This window comes from Dama dama, chromosome 5 (genome assembly GCF_033118175.1).
Source record: "Dama dama isolate Ldn47 chromosome 5, ASM3311817v1, whole genome shotgun sequence".
Taxonomy (NCBI): domain Eukaryota; kingdom Metazoa; phylum Chordata; class Mammalia; order Artiodactyla; family Cervidae; genus Dama; species Dama dama.
Window position 1 is genome coordinate 94,095,260 of NC_083685.1, and position 14,814 is coordinate 94,110,073.

Sequence of the window (14,814 nt, forward strand, 5' to 3'; positions counted from 1 at the left end):
AAAAATGGCCTTCCTGTTGTGACTGCAAATGGCCCTGGTTTTCCTCCCTCTTCTCCGGCCACTCTGCATTTCCTCTGCCGATTGATTCTTCCTCTTACACTGGACTGCCATCTTGGTACTTCTGGCCTTCCTTTGGCCTTGATTCTGTATCATCGTTCCTTCCTCTCCCCCTATTCTGTAGATGATCTCCTCTGTCTCCACAGCTCTAGATATTTTATATGCGCTGATGTCTTCCAAAGTTAAACCACCACCCAATACTGTTTATATATCCACATACCCTCTTGTCATTCAACTCCCCTGCTCATCTCTCAGGAGTTCAACCTCTCCCCCATATTAATCCATTATGCACCCTTCCCCAGTTCCCCAAGTCAGAAATGGAGGGTCATCCTTGATTTTATTCTTTCTTGTATTTCCAGGATCCAGCCCATCATGGAGGCTTCGTGATTTCACCACCATAAGTAGCTAGATCATTTCTTTTCCTATCTTTCCTGGTTTCATCCTAGCTCAGGTCATGTTCCCCACATGCCTGGGCCACTACTTCATTTGCTTCTGCTTCTGTCTGTCTTCAACCCATCCTCCTCATGGCAACCAGAGTGATCCATTCAACCTAAATTAAATCATCCCACTCCACTTGCTTAAAATACTCAAATGACTTCTCATTGAACTTATAGTTTTAAGAAAGAGCAGAGGAGCCAGACTTACTGGCTTCATCTGTACATACGTAGCTCCCAGCCTCAACTTGTGTCCCTCACAGCGTGAGTAACACCAGCACTGACTCTCTGTCAGTCCTTGAATATACACTTTTGTGCCTTTGAAGATGCTTCAAAGTGTCTTGAAGTGTCTTCTCTCTGGAAAGCTCTTTTATCAACTCCCTGAGTAGCTGAAACCCTCTCAGCCATCTGGTCTCAGCTTACATGTCTTTCAGAGAGACCCGGGGGCCAACCAAACTAAGTGTTGGATTGGCCGAAAAGTTCATTCAAGTTTTTTTGTAAGACGTTGTGAAAAAGCCCAAGTGAATTTTTTTTTTTTCTTTTGGCAAATCCAGTAGTTGCCTGCTCATCCCTCATTATTCTCTATTTCAGATTATAGCTTCCTTGGGGGCATGCATCAGTTTGTGATTATTTTCCTTATCTCTTTGCTGATCTTCAGACTCCATGAAAGGAGGCAATTGTGTCCATTTTGTTCATGATGGTTTCCCAGCATCTAGCTCAATGCCTGCATCAATAAATAACACAACATAAATCAAGAAGAGAAGTAAGGAAGACAGACTCCCAAGCACAAAAAGCATAAATGAGGTTGGTTTTTGTTGAGAGGCTTTGGGAGCCTGGGCTGTTCCCAGAAAGGGGTTCGGGTTATAATGACCAAATGACCTCAGGTTGTAAGGATTTAGCAGCAGGACAAAGGCCAACTATACAAACTGACTCCATGGGATGGCTGGGTGGTGGTGCTAAAACAACTGTGACCACCTCATAATTTGGCAAGTGGAAGGTTTGTTATTGTTAGATTTGAAAAGTAGGAGGCGGTGGGAGGGGGCTAGCTAGAGCAATTCAGTAAATCAATCATGGCCCATCTAGTAGTGGAACATGCCTGAAATCATTCATATTCTCCTCCAGTAGTGTGTCTTTGGCCTAACTCTACTCTAAATGATGACTCCAAACTGAGATGCTGTTTTGTAACTACTAACTGTGGTGCAGTGGTAAAGAAATGCCTGCCGATGCAGGAGATGCTGGAGACGCGGGTTCTATCCCTGGGTTGGGACAATCCCCTGGAGGAAGAAATGGCAACCCATTCCAATATTGTTGCCTCGAAAATTCCATGAATAGAGGGGGGAGCCTGGCAGGTTGGGGTCACAAAGAGTCAGACACAACTATGCACATGTACATTTGAGACTGGAGACATTTTACTTGAAATCTGTTTGAAGATAGCTCTCTGTCAAAGTGGAGATGCAAAGACAGGACAAGGTGTTGTCTGGACAGAGATGTTAAAAATCCAGTTCCTCTATGGAGAGGGTATAGAGGCAATAAATAGGCTTGTTTGAATCTAAAAACCCTTTCAGTTCTGAGTCAGTGGTGCTAAGAGTTTGATCAGATAAGGGATAGGCTGAGGGATCTATGGTTTGTGAGATTCAAACTCATCTTATCACCTAAAATAGGGAGAATGAAGGAGGAAGGAAGAATATGAGGGGAGGAGACAAAGTGAGATAAGAGAGAGAAAAAGAGTCTGGCTTATTCCTTGTAAACAAGGCTCATTTCCCAAGACCCTGGCTCATTGGGAAAATTACTTATGCTCATCTGAAGAAATTGTTTTGGGATTGCTTCCTTGGAGCCTCCCCCAAACTGACAAACAGACCTGACATAGCCTGACTTAGGTCCTTCCTTCCTGATGCTCAGGCATCAGCCCTCAGTTTCCCCAGCCTCGTCAGAGCACCTACAGCATTATATTCTGTCTCCTATATTAGAGGACCAAAGTTCCAGGTACGAGTTCCCTTGCTTTTCACTTTACCCTGTTCCAGCCCCGAGTACTACAGTTTTACTTAAGATCCTTTATGTCCCGACTGTGAGTTTTCATAGAAGAAAAGTACAGGCAGCAGAACCGGTGAACTCTGAGACCAGCACAGAGCCGGGGATAAGGACATCCCCCCTCTTTCTCTCTCTCTCTCCCTTTCTCTCCTGTTTTAAAATCTTTTTTCTTCTCCATTTTCTGTCTCCTACAAGCATAGATACTTTGGAAAGTCTTCATATACTCTAATCCATTCATGTTTGTTCATAGTTTAGTCACTAAGTCATGTCCGAATCTTTTGTGACCCTATGGACTGTAGCCTGTCAGGCTCCTCTGTCCAGGAGATTTCCCAGGCAAGAATATTGGTGTGGCTTGCCATTTCTTTCTCCAGGGGATCTTCCTGCCCCAGGGATCAAACATGTGTCTTCTGCATTAGCAGGCAGATTCTTTTCCACTGGGCCACCTGGGAAGCCCTTAATCCCTTCATATTTAAAAATAATTAAAATCCTTCCGATCTTAATGCTCTGTAGTTTTCAACATTCTGTCTCATGCTTTGTTGCATGTCATTCTTCAATCTGCAAGAAAGGGTTTATGAGTGAGATGAAAAGGCTCCGAGAGGTTGTGTGCTCTCCTTTAGGTCACACAGCTGGGGAACAACACAAGAGGTACTAACGGCCAGGTTTTCAAAACTCGTTTTTGAGCCCTTTTCCAAATCACGCCTACATTCTTTCTGCTGAGTCACACTGCAGAGGGATTTGTGTGTTTAAGGCCATCTCAGTTCTGTTCAGTTCAGTTGCTCAGTTGTGTTCAACTCTTTGTGACCCCATGGATTGCAGCACGTCAGGCTTTACAGTCCATCACCAACTCCTGGAGCTTGCTCAAACTCATGTCCATTGAGTCAGTGATGCCATCCAACCATCTTATCCTCTGTCGTCCCCTTCTCCTCCCACCTTTAATCTTTCCCAGCATCAGGGTCTTTTCAAATGAGTCAGTTCTTTTCATCAGGTGGCCACAGTATTGGAGCTTCAGCTTCAACATCAGCCCTTCCAATGAATATTCAGGACTGATTTCCTCTAGGATAGACTGATTTGATCTCTTTGCAGTCCAAGGGACTTTCAAGAGTCTTCTCCAACACCACAGTTCAAAAGCATCAATTCTTTGGCGCTCAGCTTTCTTTATGGTCCAACTCTCACATCTATACATGGCTACTGGAAAAATCATATTTTTTACTATATAGCTTTGTTGGCAAAGTCATGTCTCTCCTTTTTAGTATGCTGTCTAGGTTGGTCGTAGCATTTCTTTCAAGGAGCAAGCGTCTTTTAATTTCATGGCTGCAGTCACCATCTGCAGTGATTTTGGAGCCCAAGAAAATAAAGTCTGTCATGTTTCCGTTGTTTCCCCATCTATTTACCATGAAATGATGGGACCGGCTGCCGTGATCTTAGTTTTTTGAATTTTGGGTTTTAAGCCAACTTTTTCACTCTTCCTCTTTCACTTTCATCAAGAGGCTCTTCAGTTCCTCTTTGCTTCCATCTGGCCACTGACTTTTACAGACTCAAAGCAGTTTTTTCCAAAATGTAGAATCAAAATCACAGGGTGATTGCTAAAAAGAACTTGATTCTCAGAACAGACCTACTGAATCATCTCAAGAAAGGGCATGTGAACTTCCTTTGTAATTTATGTTTTAAAAAATTTTTGATCACACTATGGATGCCTGTGGGATCTTAGTTCCCCAACCAGGGATGGAACCGATGCCCCCTCTATTAGAAGCACGAAGTCTTTAACCCCTGGACTGCCAGGGAGGTCCTTGAACCTGTTTTGTTGTTTTTTTAAATGAGTATTGCAGGTGATTCTGATGCATGTCAAAGTGAGGGGGACATTTGCCTTGAAGACAAGAAAGTAGATGGGCCAGTGTCCTGGAGTGTCCTCTGGCTTTTCCCGGTCTATTACCTATCTCCCACCCATTCTTCTGTCAGAGAAGCTCTGAACGCCAGGACCCAGCTGGTTAGGGAAGGGCTTCAGCCAGTGCTGAGCACTTGAATTATTTCCTTGTCTCTCTTCCTCATAACAGCAACACTGAGCAGGTATCGCTAGTGTCAGGTAGGGGTAAACTGCAGATTTTCTATTTTATTGTGTAAGAGTAAACTGAAATTTTAATTTATCAGTTGTTACAAATTTTCCATATATAAATGAAAAAATTTAAACATCATTATTTATGATAGATTCAGAGTTTTCCACTGATTTAATGGATTATATACTTTTAAAAATAACTTTATTGAGATATAAACCAGTACCCCTAAAATTCACCCATTTATTTACCATATGTAAACTAGACAGCAAGTGGGACTTTGCTATGTGACCCAGAGAACTCAGCCTAGTGCTCTGTGACAACCTAGAGGGGTGAGATGGGGTGGGAGATGGGAGGGGAGTTCAAGCGGCAGGGGGGACATATGTATGCCTGTGGCTGATCAATGTTGATGATGTATTTTTAAATTTTTTTTTATTATGGTAAAACTCACGTAGTGTAAACCATACTATATTAATCATATTTAACTGTACAGTTCAGTGGCATTAAGTACATTCACATTGCTGTGCAACTCTCACTACCATTTATCACCCGAATTTTTCACCTTCCTAACCTGAAACACTGTCCGCTCTAAGCATTCACTTCCCATTCCCAGTCTCCACCTCCCCATCCCCCCAGACCCTGGCATCTACCAGTGTACTTTCTGACACTATGAATTTGACTTTTCTAAGTGTCTTATGTAAGTAGAATCAAACAGTATTTGTCTGCACTTAATGTATGTTGGAAAGCATAAAATTCACCCATTTAAAGCACACAATTGAATGGTTTTAATATATTTAAAGAATTGTACAACTGTCATCATAATCTAAGTTTAGAACATTTTCATCACTCCCCATACCCATTCAGTCACTCCTGTTTCTCCCTTTTTGGAAACCACAAGTCTCTTTCTGTTCCTTTGTTCTTAGTCCCTTAGTCGTGTCCTACTCTTTGTGACCCCATGGACTGTAGACCACCAGGCTCCTCTGTTTATGAAATTTTCCAGGCAAGAATACTGGAGTGGGTTGCCATTTCCTAGGTATTCTGTAATTTTTAAGGAAAACCTCTAATGTTGAATGTTTATGTTGTTTCTACATTTTTACTCTTGTTAACAAGGCTCCAATGAACATCTAAGATAATACAGTTTTTTTACATTTTGTCTGATTATATTCTTAAGATGAATTTCTAGAACTAGAATTTTCTTAATAAAAAGCATGTCCTTTCTGTTTATTTCCAGAGTTATAAAATGACAGAGTTGAGCATGTATTTTTCTCTTGTTTGATGTGCATGAAAAAATACTCAGTTATGTAGAGAAAATATTTTTCAAGAACAACAGTGTATGTGTGAATATGGATTTTTATATTCTATGTCTATGATCTTTAAGAAATATAAAATTAAATTTATAAAAAAGTGGAAGACCAAGTACAAGCAGTCTGACATTTGCTTCAACATTCAGCACTATTATAATAATTTCTAGCATAAAAATAAGTTCTTGGATCTCAAGTATCTTCAGTAACTGTCAGTTTAATTTATGACTATTATCCTTGCTTCCCTGAGACCTCTCTTGGCTGTTTCTAAAGTTCTGTCTAGCTCCACTGATCTGTTCACTCCAACACCAGTACTACACTGCTTTTGTGTTTGACAGAAAAAATGTTCCCTTTCTAGCACTCTTCTCGACATTGTCCAAATTTATTTTTAAAATATTTTTATTTATTTCTTTGGCTGCGCTGGTACTTAGTTGTGTCTTGTGGGATCTAGTTTCCTGAACAGGGATCCGACTGCACTGGGAGCTCGGAGTCTTAGGTCCAGCTTGGAGCTGGACCACCAGCTTGTGTTTATTTTTAGATGAAACTTCAAATAGTCATTGTTTCCAGAAAGTCCTGTTATGATTTTGACTTGGATAGGCTAAATAATCTTAGATTAATTCAGGAGAATACACATATGTGCAATACTTCATCTTTATATCTAGAAATTAGTGAGTTTATCCACTTATTATTTAAATAGAGAAATGGAGAATTGGAAAGTGAAAGTCGTGTTTGACTCTTTTTGACCCCATGGACTGCCCATAGAACTCTCCAGGCAAGAATGCTGGAGTGGGTTGCCATTCCCTTCTTCAGGGGGAGAACTGGAAGGTCTTGCTCAATTCTTATTAACATTTTAAAGCTTAGATTATTTTGCTGACAATGTCATTGTTCACGTTGTATTTTCACCAGATAATTGTTTACCTATATATAATATTTATAACAGTAATAGGCAATATTTATTGTATGTCCACTACATGCTAATACTTTGTGTTCAGCACTTTATTCCTTAATTTTACCCTTACCACAACTTGTTGTTTACAGGGGAAATGCTGGTGTTAAAGAGCTCAGGTAAGTGGCATGAGGTTTCATAGTGAGTTACAGAGCTCAGATAGTGAGTTCCAGCTTCTGAAATATTCATCTTAATTCTTAATCACTGCATTGTAGGTGGACTTACTGGGCCCACTGTTAGTTTTGCGGTCTATTCATTCATTGTGTGATTGGCCACTTTGCTGATGCTGATTTTTGTTTCCAATGGCATTTCAGTTGATTGTCTTAGATTTTTCCAATAATCATCCTATCAATGAAAATGATACTTTTTCCTTCTCCTTTCCAATATTTTTACTCTCTCCCTTTGTCCAGTTGTATAATAATCATTTCTTATAGTGCATAAGAAAGAAAGAAAGTGAAGTCACTCAGTCACGTCCGACTCTTTGCAACCCCATGAACTGTAGGTTACCAGGTTCCTCTGTATATGGGATTTTCCAGGCAAGAATACTGGAGTGGGTTGCCATTTCCTTCTCCAGGGGATCTTCCCAACCCAGGGATTGAACCCAGGTCTCCCGCATTGCAGGCAGAGGCTCTACTGTCTGAGCCGCCAGGGGAGCCCTTTTTATAGTGCATAACCTATTTTAAATATTATTTAAAAATCTGTTCGTCTTTGCACAGTGGCAGTATCATTGCCAATGAGGTGTTTATTTGAGGCGCAATTATTGCTAACTAAACATCTACTCAATATCATGATGTACTAATCTTTAAGCACTTCAAGAATATGGTAAGATGGTAGAATTTAAAATAAGACATAGATTTTATTCCTGTAATATTGAGTATGGCAGATAAGAAGAATAGCAGACCATTCAGTTCAGTTCAGTTCAGTTCAGTCGCTCAGTCATGTCCGACTCTTTGCGACCCCATGAATAGCAGCACGCCAGGCCTCCCTGTCCATCACCAGCTCCCGGAGTTTACTCAAACTCATGCCCATTGAGTCGGTGATGCCATCCAGCCATCTCATCCTCTGTCGTCCCCTTCTCCTCCTGCCCCCAATCCCTCGCAGCATCAGGGTCTTCTCCAATAAGTCAACTCTTCACATGAGGTGGCCAAAGTACTGGAGTTTCAGCTTCAGCATCAATCCTTCCAATGAACACCCAGGACTGATCTCCTTCAGGATGGACTGGTTGGATCTCCTTGCAGTCCAAGGGACTCTCAAGAGTCTTCTCCAACACCACAGTTCAAAAGCATCAATTTTTTGGCGCTCAGCTTTCTTGACAGTCCAACTCTCACATCCATACATGACCACTGGAAAATCCATAGCCCTGACCAGATGGACCTTTGTTGGCAAAGTAATGTCTCTGCTTTTTAATATGCTGTTTAGGTTGGTCATAACTTTCCTTCCAAGGAGTAAGCGTCTTTTAATTTCATGGCTGCAGTCACCATCTGCAGTGATTTTGGAGCCCAAAAAAATAAAGTCTGACACTGTTTCCACTGTCTCCCCATCTATTTCCCATGAGGTGATGGGACCAGATGCCATGATCTAAGTTTTCTGAATGTTGAGTTTTAAGCCAACTTTTTCACTCTCCTCTTTTACTTTCATCAAGAGGCTTTTTAGTTCCTCTTCACTCTCTACCATAAGGGTGGTGTCATCTGCATATCTGAGGTTATTGATATTTCTCCTGGCAATCTTGATTCCAGCTTGTGCTTCCTCCAGCCCAGTGTTTCTCATGATGTACTCTGCATATAAGTTAAATAAGCAGGGTGACAATATACAGCCTTGACGAACTCCTTTTCCTATTTGGAACCAGTCTGTTGTTCCATGTCCAGTTCTAACTGTTGCTTCCTGACCTGCATACAGGTTTCTCAAGAGGCAGGTCAGGTGGTCTGGTATTCCCATCTCTTTCAGAATTTTCCACAGTTTATTGTGATCCATACAGTTGAAGACTTTGGCATAGTCAATAAAGCAGAAATAGATGTTTTTCTGGAACTCTCTTGCTTTTTTGATGATCCAGCGGATACTGGCAATTTGATCTCTGGTTCCTCTGCCTTTTCTAAAACCAGCTTGAACATCTGGAAGTTCACGGTTCATGTATTGCTGAAGCCTGGGCAGACCATACGACCCAGCAATCCTACTGCTGGGCATACACCCCAAGGAAACCAGAATTGAATGAGACATGTGTACCCCAATGTTCATCACAGCACTGTTTACAATAGCCAGGACATGGAAGCAACCTAGATGCCCATCGACAGATGAATGGATAAGAAAGCTGTGGTACATAAACACCATGGATTGTTACTCAGCTATTAAAAAGAATGCATTTTAATCAGTTCTGATGAGGTGGATGAAACTGGAGCCTATTATACAGAATGAAGTAAGTCAGAAAGAAAAACACCAATTCAGTATATTAATGCATATATATGGAATTTTGGAAGGTGGTAATGATGACCCTGTATGTGAGATAGCAAAAGAGACACAGAGATAAAGAACAGACTCTTGGACTCTGTGGGAGAAGATGAGGATGGGATGATTTGAGAGGATAGCATTGAAACATGTATATTACCATTTATGAAATAGTTCACCAGTCCAGGTTCAATGCATGGGACAGAGCACATAGGGCCGGTGTACTGGGACGACCCTGAGGGATGAAATGGGGAGGGAGGTGGGAGGGGGATTCAGGATGGGGAACACATGTACACCCATGGCTGATTTATGTCAATGTATGGCAAAAACCGCTACAATATTTTAAGTAATTAGCCTCCAATTAAAGTAGATAAAGAAATAAAAAAAAAAGAAGTATGGCAGGGAAGAAGTCAATCCTAAAGGAAATCAGTCCTGAATATTCACTGGAAGGATTGATGCTGAAGCTAAAGCTCCAATACATTGGCCACCTCATTTGAAGAACTGACTCATTGGGAAAGACCCTGATGCTGGGAAAGATTGAAGGTGGGAGGAGAAGGGGACAACAGAGGATGAGATGGTTGGATAGCATCACCGACTCGATGGACATGGGTCTGAGTAAGCTCTGGGAGTTGGTGATGGACAGGGAAGCCTGGCGTGCTGCAGTCCATGGGGTCGCAAAGAGTCGGACACGACTGAGTGACTGAACTGAACTGAACTGAGAAGAAGTTGCTGGAATGACTAGAAGTTGCACATTGTCCATGTTATATGTTTATGCCTATTATTATTTTGTTGATAATCTGTATTAAAGTATTATAAAATTTGTCCAAGGTATTTTAATGCCAAGAAAACAGTTGATTTTGTGTATGTGAATGTCCTTATTTAATAGAAGTAACTTAGTAAGCAAACGTTTGTTGGTGCTGATGTTGCAGACAGTTGGAGAAATGCATGGAAGCAACCAGAGTGGACTCTCAGAGTTCCTCCTCCTGGAGATCTCAGAGAATCCTGAGCAGCAGCGGGTCCTGTTTCGGATGTTCTTGTCCATGCACCTGGTCACAGTGGTGGGAAATGTGCTCATCATTCTGGCCATTGGCTCTGACTCCCTCCTGCACACTCCCATGTACTTCTTCCTGGCCAACCTCTCCTTCACAGACCTCTTCTGAGAAGAGGTTTTTGTTGTCACCAACACAATCCCCAAGATGCTGATACACCTTCAGTCTCAGAACAAAGTCATCTCATATGCGGGGTTTCTGACTCAGCTCTACTTCTTGGTCTGCTTCGTGACTCTGGACAACTTCATCCTGGCCATGATGGCATATGACGACTATGTGGCCATCTGCTGTCCCCTCTATTACAACACGGCCATGAGCCCTCGGCTCTGCATTTCACTCCTCACCTTGTGTTGGGCACTCTCTGTCCTCTCTGTCCTCATCCACACCCTCCTTATGACCAAGGTGACTTTCTTTGGGTCCCGGAAGATCCACTACATTGTCTGTGAGATGTACATCCTACTGAGGCTCACCTGTTCCTGATGTGACATTCACATCAGCCACACAGTGTTGATTGTCACAAACTGCTTCATCTTCTTCACCCCTTTGGGGTTTGTGATCACCTCCTATGTCCGGATTGTCAGAGCCATCCTCCAAATACCTTCAGTGTCTGGGAAACACAAAGTTTTCTCCACCTATGCTTCCCACTTGGCTCTGGTCTCCCTCCTCTGTGGGACACTTGGTATGGTGTATCTATAGCTCCTCAAAACCTACTCCATGAAGGACTCAGTAGCCACAGTGATGTACACTGTGGTGACCCCCATGGTGAAGCCTTTCACCTACAGCCTGAGAACAAGGCCGTACATGGAGCGCTGGGAAGACTCCTCTTAGGGAAAGCCTTTCAGAGGTTGACATGAGGTAATCTGGGCATTGAAGTGGAGATTGCTTTAATTCATGTACAAGGCATTACCCTATGGAGGATACAGGAGTGATGAGGACACACTTGTTTAGTCATTAAGTCATGTCTAACCCTTTTACGACCACATGGACTGTAGCCTACCAGGCTCCTCTGTCCATGGCATTTGCCAGGCAAGAATACTGGAGCGAGTTGCCATTTCCTTCTCCAGGGAATCTTCCCGACCCAGGGACTGAACCGGAGTCTCCTGCACTGGCAGGAGGATTCTTTATCACTGAGTCACCTGGGAAGCCCTATGAGAACAGAGATCCAGCTCAAAATGAGCTCATACCTTTGTGATGAAGAAAATACACCTATGTGTAACCAGTGTCCCCAGACCTCATCAACCTTGGCAATAAATAACATCATGCTAACACTAATACTAAAATTTTGCAGGATCAAAGTCTTCAACTTATCTGACCACAGGACCACAGCACCACCATCCCAGTCTTTCATAATATACCCAGCTGTGGCCTGGAGAAGGGGCTCTCTAGCACACTCTTGGTCTTGAGCTGTGACATGCTCTAGGGGACCTGCTGCCTGTGAGCCATTTGGAGACACCTGCATTACCCCCACTGCAGGTGCCCTGGGTGAGGCTACCCATTCCCTCGGCTCTGCGTTTCACTTCTCATCTTGTGTTGGGCGCTCTCTGTCCTCTGTGGCCTCATCCACACCCTCGTCAACCATATGAGTGTTGCTCTCTCAGACCTGAAAGCAATACTGACTGTGGCTTTCTCCTGTTTTCCTTTTCCCTGTGGAAAGACCTCATCCCTGAGCAGCCCACCCTATCTTGGGTTATGCCAGCTCCTTACTCCATGGTCCCACCTCTCCTGCTTGCAAACACTCTACCCTGCACTCAAAGCAAAATGTTCAAGCATGATCAACACATGCTCATGGACAGGATTGGTAGTGGAGGCAGAAGTGGAGGAGGTAATTGTGAGACCCTATCCCTACTTAGGTTCCACCAGCCTAGTGTCAAGTGCAATGGATAAAAAAGGAGAGGTTACTGATGGGAAGATGAGTCCCTGGGCTCCGGCAGTGTGAAAGAGGGAGCAGTCCTTTACAGATGAATCAGCAGAGCCAGCACTGAGCTAGACTTTGAGAGACAGGGAGAGTTGAATTGATCTGAAGTTCAGTTCGTTCCACTGATAATGACTGAGTGTCTGTTAGTGGCTTAGACTGTTTTACAGACATGAATCAGGAGCTCATAAAGGACCAAGGAGGGAGCTACCGTAATTCTGTGTCTGAAGGCAGTGGTTATGCTCTGGGCATGAGGGTTGGGGAGACAGAGGAGGAAGACTCGCCTGGCTTGTTGGTGATGGGGAATTCAGGGAGAGCTTCCTTGAGATGGTGAAAGCTGAGCTAAGAATTAAGGCACGTGGATGAAATTACGAGGAAAAGTGAGTAGAGCAAGGCAAGGTGAGATCACGGGGTGAGTGGTATCGGGGGAGTGTTTGTGCTTGCAACAGAGAGCCAAGCTCTCACACCCTGTGATGTAGCAGAGCCAGTCTGGAGGAAGAAAGACTCCTCTTCTTTCCTGGCAAGGACTCATCCAATGAAAATCCAGAGGTCCTTTGCTGACCACAGCCCTCTTAACTTCCCTTTTCCCTCTATGAAAGCTGCGAGGTCTTTTCTCTAGTTGCAGCGAGTGAGAGCTACTCTTCGTTTCAGTGCCCGGGCTTCTCGTTGTGGTGGCTTCTCTTGTGGGGCGCAGGCTCTAGGGCATGTGGACTTCAGCAGTTGGGGCTCGTGGGCTCAGTAGCGGCAGTTCCCGGGTTCTAGAGCAGATGCCCAATAGTTGTGGCTCACGGACTTAGTTGCTCCGTGGCATATGGGATCTTCCTGAACCAAGGATTGAACCAGTGTTTCCTGCACTGGCAGGCAGGTGCGTTACCACTGAGCCACCAGGGAAGTCCCCCTCCTTGGTCGAGAGCTCCAGCAAGTTTCCAGTCTCCTACCTGGATCCCAAATCCCCACAAAGTCACTTTTGTCTGCATGTGTGTGTGTGTGCACTCACTCAATCGAGTCCAACTGTTTGTAGCCCCATAGACCATAGCCCACCAGGCTCCTCTGTCCATGGAATTCTCCAGGCAAGAATACTACAGTGGGTTGCCATTTCCTCCTCCAGGGGATCTTTCTGACCCAGGGACTGAACCCACATCTCTTGTGTCTCTTGCACTGGCAGGTGGATTCTTTACCACCTGGGAAGCCCACTTTTGTCTGCATGAAGTGAACTGCAAGTTGCTCAGTTGTGTCCAGCTCTTTGTGACCCCATGGACTATATAGTCCATGGAATTCTCTAAGTCAGAATACTGGAGTGGGTGGCCTTTCCGATCTCCAGATCTTCCCAACCCAGGGATCAAACCCAGGTCTCCCGCATTGCGGGCAGATATTTACCAGCTGAGCCACAAGGGAAGCCCAGGAAGCCCAAGAATACTGCGGTGGGTAGCCTATCCCTTTTCCAGTGGATCTTCCTGACCCAGGAATTGAACCTGGGTTCCTGCATTGCAGGCAGATTCTTTACCAACTGAGCTATCAGGGAAGCAGTACATTTGTCTGCATATGGCTGCTAAATGGTTGTTGCTGAGGGCACACAAGCAGAGGACCTCCTATTTGCTTTCTTTCTCAGTCTTTCTATATGGTTCTTTTCTCGCTTTGAGGAAGGAAGGCACCACATTTTAAGAGACCCAAGGGTCAAGGAGCTGAAGGCAGCCTCCAACCTCAGGCCAGTGAGGTCCTGAGGCCCTTAACCCCTAGCCTGCAAGGAACTGAGTCCTACCAGTGACCATGTGAATGAATGTGAAAGCTTTCCCTTCCTCAGTCAGGCCTGGAGACAGTTATACCACTGGCTGATGGCTTGATCATAGCCTTGCGAGAGGACTCAGGTCAAGTATTTTTGATGAAATTTAGCATCCATATTGAGAAGTTCTGTAAGTTTAAAATATATACGATTCTAAGGACAGTATGAAAAATAAGAATGTAAAATATCTCATTTATAATTTCATAATATTGATTGTATGTTGAGATAATAATGTTTTAGACATATGAATAAGAGAAAATATATCATTTAAATTAATTTCACTTGCTTATTTTTGCTTTAAAATGGTCCCTGCTACAGACTCAGAAACAGTCTTGTCCCCATGAGGCTTCTAGAAAATTTTAAATTAAGTATGTGGCTCAGATTAAGTTTCTGTTGCATGGCTCTGGATGATATCCTCTTCCTCCAAAAATTATTTATTTTTGCATCTATTAGGCACTAAGATTAGATCATTTTGTTCAGTCTGGACCTGACCTGACCCAGGGACTGAGCCCACATCTCTTGTGTCTCTTGCACTGGCAGGTGGATTCTTTACCACCTGGGAAGCCCACTTTTGTCTGCATGAAGTGAAGTGAAAGTTGCTCAGTTGTGTCCAGGTCTTTGCAACCCCATGGACTATATAGTCCATGGAATTCTCTAAGCCAGAATACTGAGAGCAGGTGGACTTTCCCATCTCCAGATCTTCCCAACCCAGGGATCCCAACCCTGAAACTCAAAGTTGAGTTTCACTGTTTGTGAAGGTTGGCCAGTTATGATTTCCTAACAAACAATCCAGTGGAAAAGAGGGCAAAAGCTGTCAAAA

The 14,814-nt window shown here is 43.5% G+C and overlaps 1 protein-coding gene and 1 pseudogene across 1 annotated transcript in view; both read left to right on the forward strand.

The window, feature by feature from the left end:
* Window positions 1–14,814, forward strand: part of LOC133055933 (olfactory receptor 1L4) — a 192,585-nt gene that overhangs the window by 108,663 nt on the left and 69,108 nt on the right. The window lies entirely within an intron of this gene.
* On the forward strand, window positions 10,156–11,156 carry LOC133055927 (olfactory receptor 1D2-like; annotated as a pseudogene).